General features: G+C 37.1%; 1 pseudogene; it reads right to left on the bottom strand.

Annotated features, from left to right (window-relative positions):
• Positions 1-7,901: 7,901 nt before the first annotated feature.
• Positions 7,902-8,622, bottom strand: LOC102498641 (COMM domain-containing protein 10 pseudogene; annotated as a pseudogene).
• Positions 8,623-8,688: the final 66 nt, after the last annotated feature.

Genomic DNA, 8,688 nt, shown 5'->3' with positions numbered 1-8,688 from the left:
CGGGCCGCGCTGGGACAAGGCGTTTAACTTTCACACGTATAGTTGCATTATGGCCACAAGGCGGCGCAGAAAAATAACAAGTTGTTAACAAATAGGTGAGCTGCTTGGGCCCTTTGCAGGCATTGCTATTGCTGCAAGCCAATGTTTGCCACCGGAATGATTATTAGATTAGTCTTTTTTACCAGCCCTGGTAATGAGAGGGAAAAATGAGGCAAACATGTGTGTGCTTAATGATACTGCTGACTTTAATAAAATCTGAATAAATTAATCCCTACGCAAACTTTAATGTTTGCCCCCTTCAAGCTATTCTGTCATCTACACACAGATATTTTCAATTCAGAAAATGGAATTAAAATAAAAGAGACTAAGATTTTCTATTTCTGGTTAGAGACAATTTTAAAATAGTACATAAGATTTGACATTTAAATTATTTTTAATTTTTGACAGAGATTATACATTTTTAACACTAGTGTTAACTATCTTAAATTGATGTAATAAGCATTGCCTTTTTCAGATTTTAAGTTTCTTAAAAATCTATGACCTACTTGCCTGGAATACCAGGAATACCTGTAATACCGGGCTGGTAGGTTATATATAATTTTAGTCTTGAGAGAAAAGGTAGCCTCCCTCCCAGGTTTTAAGGCAAAGCAATATTTCTCGTCAACCCAATAGGGCATATATTATTTTCATGAGGATTGGTTGGGTGGTTGTTTTCTTTCCATTATTCATACTCCAACTAAATTAAATGCTTGTGGTGCTGGGCAACTGATTAATAATACCTGCTGGTTAGATTTTCAAAGTTGTGGACTAATCTTCCCATGGAATGCAGCAGAGAATACCACAGCCAAGGTGCTCATCACAGGGTATAATCTTGAACTGCAAACTTTTGGTTTTAAGGTAAAAGTTCATCTGGAAGAAAATATTAAGGAGAATGGTTAAAGGGAGAAATGATCAATCTACTTTTCTGCACTCTTTAAAATCTAAACTTAGGCAAACTCAGACCATTTGAAGGTTGTACATTGGACGATATTAATTTAGCCACTTATAGAATTTTCTTCACTGTATTTTGTTCTAATGTTAAGTAAGCACTAAACCCCAAACCTGACACTCCATGAGTGTTTGTTGAGTTAAAACTACTTTAGGATTTTCTTTGACACTTATGGTGACTTGAGGTGAATGTAAATAGGTTAAATTCCCAGTTAAAAGGAAAGGAATCACAGAATAGATAAAAACCAACAGTTACCCTCTATACGCCGCTTATAAAAAACATCTCTTGATGATAAAAGACATGTGCAATTTCAAAGTGAAGGGTGTTCCCTAGAAATCTCATGTAAGAAGTTTCTTTTGGATTTTAGGTCAGGAGAAACTGTCTTCCCTGAAAAACCAGTGTATTCCTTAGTATAAACATTTTTATTCACTTTTATTGACTATAAACTCTTGAGTCTGGCATACAAAATACTTACCTTTTTAAGCCTTAGCTCCTTCTTCCTTCAAGGAGCCTTTATAGCAGGTCAATGGCACAATCAGTTCTTTTGGGAATGCTCTCCCCTACTCTGTTCCAAGCTATTTCTTCACCTGAGAAAATCAACTCCTTTTTCAGAGTTTACCTTTCTCCATGAAGCCTTTAAGGATCACTGTAACTGGATGGATATGAGATAGCATAGTGTAGTGGCACTATGTGGTCTTGTACCCTATAGCAAATTTAAAAAAAAAATTGAGTTGTGACCAGCAGTTAGCGTAATGGCTATGTCGCTGGACTCCCACATAGTCGACCACGGTTCGCGTCCTGGACCCGGTGGCTTAAAACTCATGCTGGGCGCGTGTGCGTGCGTGCCCAAGATCCCAAGAGGAGAATGGAGGAGAAGGGATTGCGGTGTGGCCATCCCCCCTGGGGGGTGATTTCTCGCTTTCTGTCTCTCTGTCTGTCTCTGTCTGTCTGGCGATCGCACGTATCCTATGGCAAAAATAAATAAATAAATAAAAACTCTCAAAAAAAAAAATTGAGTCTATGAAAAGAAAAAAAAAGAATGAATAGCAACTTCATGCCCAATAGACTTGAGGTTATATAGATTGCTAAGTTCTCATGTAATCTTCTTTTGGTATGTTGGATCTAATGTTTCTCACTGATCTACTTTTTCCTGCCCTTTTGATTGGTTTCTCTCTTCCCTGAATCCATTTCAGCCTCTGCTTATTAGTAACCTCTATTGGATGCTTCTCTTCTCCTGGATTAACTGTAGGGAAGGAAAAGCTTTTTCTCTGTTCTCTTAAAGCCTTTGGCTGAGCCTGAGCATTGATTTAGCTTAAGATATTAACAAGAGAAGAGCATACAAACATGTTTAATATACGTTGTGTATGATACAGGAGCCTTTATAGGTAAATGAAGACCCAAAGAAGTTACAAAATGAAGACCCAAAGAAGTTACAAAAGCTAAGTGCTCTTATACTAGAGTGAATTATGATATTAAATTATGTGGGTATTTTTTTGGAGGAGGGGCAGCTAGTGGAAAATAAGAACTATTTTTGAAGGGTCTGTTTCTACAGAATTCACTTGGCTATGTTTTTTTTTTTTTTTTTTTTTTTGTCTAAGACTCTGTTCTCCAGGTACAGGGAGGACATTTTTGATATGTGAGATTTTATTTCCTGTTTTCTAGAAGAAAAGGGGAAAATAGAATACCCTTCTTCTATCTGCCCTTCTTATATCTGCTTTTTTTTAAGTGCCTTTTGCTCAAAATAATTTTTATGCCAAAGTGGCATCTTTTGGGTGCATACTTCTTTTTACTTTCTCATCTAACTTGTTTGCCTTAAAGACCTTTTTCTCTACCATATCTTTAAGAAATTAGACCAGAAGCTCATCAGGGTATCCCTTCACATTAATGCGTTCAGCACTCCTCTGCTCTATGATGGCTTTCCCTCGAGTAACTGAGGAGATTTTTTCATCACTCCAAAGTGTCCAGGCTTTCTCTCTCTTAGCTGCCGGTTTCTCATGCACCAGATACCAGATCCTCATCAGCCCTTTCACTTGAATGGATTAAAGCAACTGGAGCTCACCTTTTAGGGCCCCTGTCCATAAATTCATTTATTGCTGAGCTTTAATTCATGGCAGCATATGCTTTTCCTCACATTTTAAGACTTTTCAAACATTTGAAAAGTCAGAAAGTACAATGAACAAGCCTATACTCATCCCCAGAGTTCATTTTGCAGGTGGACTTTGTATTGCTCTCCCTAGACTCTAACTTTTTTTTTTTTCTTTTTGGTTTGTTTCAAGTAGACAGCAAGGCCATTAATATTTTTATAGCTAAAAAAAGCAAAAGCTTCTAGAAGTGTACAGGACAACAAGAAAGTCACTAGCCACATGAAAATGTTTATATTTACATTCACATTAATTTAAATTAGGTAAAATTAAAAATTAATTAGTGCATTAGCCACATTTCAAATGATCAATAGCTGCATTTGGCAGTAGGTTCCTGAGAAAAACAGCACAGATACAGAATATTTTTATTATCTCAGGATGTTGTATTGCACAAGATTTTAGAAGCTTTTTAGATCTTTTGTTTATTTTGTTCACTTAAGTTCATTTGAAAATAAACCTGGGACAGGATAGCTGGTGGCTGGTAGTTGAGGAGGCTAGATCCCAAACAGATGACTGCATGGTTCAAGTCTCAGACCCAGCAACTTAAGGGACACGTGTGTGTGTGTGTGTGTGTGTGTGTGTGTGGCCAAAATCCTGAGTGAAAGGAATGATGGAGAAGAATGAATTGCAGTGGAGACATCCCCCACAGGGTATGTTTTCCTTCTCTCTCTCACCAGGGAACACACTTCACCTGTGGCAAAACTTTTTTTTAAAAAAAATGATGAATTTCTTTATAGAACACACTTCACCTGTGGCAAAACTTTTTTTTTAAAAAATGATAAATTTCTTTATAAGAAGAAGTGGCTCTGAGGTAAGAAAGGAGGAACAGTGTTAAGAAATTGGGCCAGGAGCAGAAATCCATAAACTCTAGTCATTTTTAAGGATCCAGCCATGCATCTTTAGCAGTACACCCAGAAGAAGGAAGCACCTCAGAAAAATGGTAGCCTAGTATACCCAGCAGAATTGAACCTAAGACCAAACTCTCAATAGTCACTTTAGTTTGGACAATAAAGACAATAAGACCATGAGACGTTATGATAGATTGGAAGGTCAACAGCCTCCTAGTTTTGAATACCATGTAAGCTTGAATTTTCAGTGAGTTCCAGAAAAGAGGTGTCATAATACTGAGTAAGAAGTTGTTTCCTACCAATCTAGTGGGACTGATGCTCAGTTTCAGACTTAATTACATTTTTCAAAAAAAGAAGAAGTGAACATTTCTTGCACACATGAATTTTCGGACTGAATTGCAACCCACATACATAGGAAAAAATTCTTTGGGAATTATTCTAAATATAGCACGTAAATATGTTTACTTAAAAGATAGTGTGCAAGTATTTGGCCACTGGAGGACATTGTTGTACCATACATAAGACAAAGAAGGTTTTAGAGATGTGATTCTCAAACTTGAGCATCTATCAAAATCATCTGGAGGATTATTTATATCTACTCTCTGAGCATTTTCCCAGTAATACCATATATATTGTTAACTGTAGTCCCCATAATTGTATAACACAGTGCTCATACCACAAAAATAATAATGTGAGTTAATGCTTGTGCAAATTGATAGAGTCATGCCACAATGTAACTTCAAAACATTATGTTGTACATGGTAAATACCTACTATTTTAATTGTCGATTAAACATATATAATAAAGATAATGGACGTTTGAAAATAATTACCTGGAAGGCTTTATAAAACAGAGATTGCTGGGCCTTCGCCTACAGAAGTCCTGATTCATTAGTGACGGACAGGGAAGGGAAACAAAAAGGAATTTCTTCTAAGTTCCCAAATGAGGTTGATGTTGCTGATCTGGAGGCCACACTGAAACCCACTGCTTTCTTGAAAAAACAAAAATACGGTACTAACCAAACTTGCTTCATCATAAGGATACTATAATTGACACAAAGAACAATATGGATGCTGTATTAACAGCTAACATTTGTCTAGAATAAGAAGATTGTGTATGATTATACTACTTTAGAATGTCAATGTAATAGCACTGTAGAAAGTCATGATTTCTACATAGTTAAAAAATAGTAAGTGGTTCAGGCACAACAATGAAGTTTAGGGACCAGCAGGTAGCATGGTAGTTAAGGCACTGAACATTCCCACATGGTTGACCACAGTTTGAGTCCCGGACCTGGTGGTTTGCTTTCTTACTCTCTCTCTCTCTTTGTATCTCTCTATGTCGAATGAAAAATAGGTGAATTAATAAATAAAATTAAATAAACAATGAAGTTTAAAACCTGAAAATAAATGGCTTCTGAGACTAAGTTAGCTCAGATTTCAAAAGAGCTTGGTTTCTAACCTATTAGTATAGGAAAAGTTCCCAAGATGTATTAGGCCCTAAAATGTAGTAATTCATTTCCAAATTATAATTCAGACACTATTAAGAAGACTGTATTATTACCTAGATTATTTAGGTTTTGTTTTAGAGTTGAATTGGAGACTGAGACACGAGCTTTCCTATGAAATACAGCTGAACAAAATAGAAAGAAAATCATCTTCCACAGATTCCCATGAACTGGAGGACTTTCCTTCTTCCTTCCTTCTTTCTTCTTTCTCTCTGTCTTTTTCTCTCTCTTCCTTCCTTCTCTCTCTCTCTCTCTCTTTCCTTCTTTATTTCTTTTTCCTTCTTCTCTCTCTTTCTTTCTTCTTCCTTTTTATTTCCTATAGTGTGTGTGAACTCTAAGGGAAAGGAGAAAAAATTGGTCAAGCACCCCTTGCATTCTCGATGATCATGCTGCAATCCCTTCTCCTCTCTCTCTCTCTCTCTCTCTCTGTCTCTCCTGTCAGGATTTTGGGCACACATACACTTGCCAGGACTATCTTTCAAGTTGCCAGGTCCAGATCTGAATGGCACAGTCAGTGTGTAGGATCCAGCTGCCTTAATACCATACTACCAACTGGTCCTGGATGACTTCCTACAATGTTAGCATTCTTACCCCCAGACAATGATTATACTAAAATCAAGGTATAGGTAGCAGTTATGCCTTCTCAGGAGAAATTGTTTATATGTTATCTTAAAAAAAACTCTATAAAACTAATATCTGTATTTGGTAAAGTGAAAGAGGGCATTAATATTTTGGAAGCTGTGGTGAACTTTAGATCCAAGAATGGCAAGACCAACAAGAAAATCACCATTGCCGATTATGGACAACACTAGTGAATTTGACTAGTGTTATTTGCCATATACTATAGATTGAATGTTTAGGCCCCAGCCTCAAATGTATATATTGAAATCCTAACCCCCAATGTGATGGTTGGAACCTTTCAGAGGTATTAAGTTAAGATTATATATCCTTCATGAATATGATTAGTACCCATATAAAAGAGACCTACAGAGAGCTCTCTCACTCCTTCCAACATAACAGGATACAATAAGAAGACAACTGTTTATGAATGAGGGAGTAGACCATCATCAGACACTGAATCTACTGAAATTTGGTTCATTGACTTCTAGTCTCCACAAATGTTAAGAAATAAATTTTTGTTGTTTATAAGCCATTCAGTCTATAGCATTCTGCTATAGCAACCCAAATGAACTAAGACATAAATTGCTACTAATAAGTAGAAATACTGCTCTAATACATATCTAAAAATGTGGAATTGCCTTTGGAAATGATGGAGGCAGAAAGAGTTTTGAGGTGTGTGCTGGAAGAAACCCACATTGCTTGGAATGAATCATATCTTGAGTCTCATCTGTAACAGATTTAGATGATACTTAAGATGAGATTCTAGACTTAGAATTTAAAACTTTTGAGGTTGTTGGCATAGAACAAATGTATTACATATGTGAAAAGGACATGACTTTTAGGGGGTGAGGGGCAGAATAATAAACTGAATGTTTATATAGCCCCCAAATTCATATGTTGACCAGAAGCATAAAAAAATACATTTTGATTATTTATAAGCTACTCAGTCTATAGTACTCTGTTACAGCAGCACAAACTGACAAAAACGTCATAATTCTCAGCTTAAACTTAACTTCATTTTCACTCTGAAGTCAGCTATTTCTTTCCAGATAATATTGAGATAATGTGATGTTCATGCAACTTCTCATCATCTGAAAAATGACATTGTGTGCATGCTGCTTTGTGTTGGGTTCATTAATTATAAATATATATATACTAATTGTAAATATATATATTAATTATATATATAACATATATATAATTGTCATTGTATTTATTATTTTCTAATTTTTTTAATTTTATTTTGTTAAGAGAGATTTTTGCTACACAGCATGTGTGATCACTGGAAACACAAAGAGAGACGAAAAGTGAAAAATCACTCCCCAGGGGGATGGCTATGTCGTAATCCCTTCTCCTCCACGCTCCTCTCAGGATTTTGGGAATGCACACACACATGTCCAGCATGACTTTTAAGCTGCTGTTTCTAGGACCTGAACCACGTTCAACTACGTAGGAGTCCACTACGGTAACTTTTTGCCATCTGCTGCTCCCAATTTTCTAAATTTCAAGATACTGTGAAAAATGTTTTCAGTGAAGTTTGTAATTTCTATCCAAGTTGGTATGCTGTTCACTTGAAATGTTGCTATTTAACTTTCTATATTCTGCTAGGGGACACATTATTTCTGTACTCTCCTTGATACCCAAAGTTGTCAGCAAGCATTAAACAATGAACAGGTCAAACAAGAGAGCAGTATGGCACTACAGATAATGTGGTAATCACTGTTGCTTCCTTTCAAACAAAAGGAACTACTGAATCTCAGTACTCTTAAGGAGGATCTCCCCTGACTTATTTGTCTAAGAAGTGATAACCATATAATTTACAGAAAGCAAGCCACTGAAATCTTCGGAAACATAACCTGGCAAGCTATCTTCAATGCGAAATGATGAGGTGGCGGGGGTGAGATGGAAAACCAGTCTTCGACAACATCATGTAAGGGAATCCAGCTGTGCTTGTATGGTCTCTAGCTTGTTATAGAAATCAAACAACTCCTTGTGACTAAATTCCACAAGAACCTTCTCCAGGCTCTTTGAATCTTCATTGCTCACTCCTAGTTGTAACACAGCTTGAGGAGATTTGAGTTTTGCTTGAGCTGAGTGAGCCATTTGAAGATTAAGCTGCCATCCAACTGTCTCAAGCTTCTGGGGAGCCAAAATCCTCTGCCTGACCTTTTCAACCGTCTCTTGACCCACAGAAGACCAAACACTGACAAATGCTTCTGCTTTGTCTTGGCCAAGATGAATGTTCTCTAACTGCTGCTGCAAAGCTGCTGGCTTCACATTGTGATAGACTGCCTGTTCTAAAATAAACGATATTGTTTCAAGAACTAGGTGAAGCTCTTGTTTCTCTAGAGAAAACGCAGCTTGAAGTTTTTCTTCCTCTTCTTCACTGAAGCTGCTCTGTCTTCAGGTGAAGTTTTTGAAGAATTCGAGTTAGCAATCGTGGAAATCTTCCTATAGCTATTGCATTTATCAGCAACACTACTTTTTTCATGCTGAGACTGTCCCGCAGCACCAGCGCCCCGGGCCATCTCCGCTCAGCCCGCCGCGCCAGCCAATGGCGGGGGGCGGGGGGGGCCGATTTAT

The sequence above is a fragment of the Tupaia chinensis genome, unplaced genomic scaffold (genome assembly GCF_000334495.1).
Source record: "Tupaia chinensis unplaced genomic scaffold, TupChi_1.0 Scaffold000381_1, whole genome shotgun sequence".
In the NCBI taxonomy this organism is placed as follows: Eukaryota; Metazoa; Chordata; class Mammalia; order Scandentia; family Tupaiidae; genus Tupaia; species Tupaia belangeri.
The sequence above is the reverse complement of the archived record's forward strand: the minus strand, read 5'-3'. Positions and strand labels throughout refer to the sequence as shown.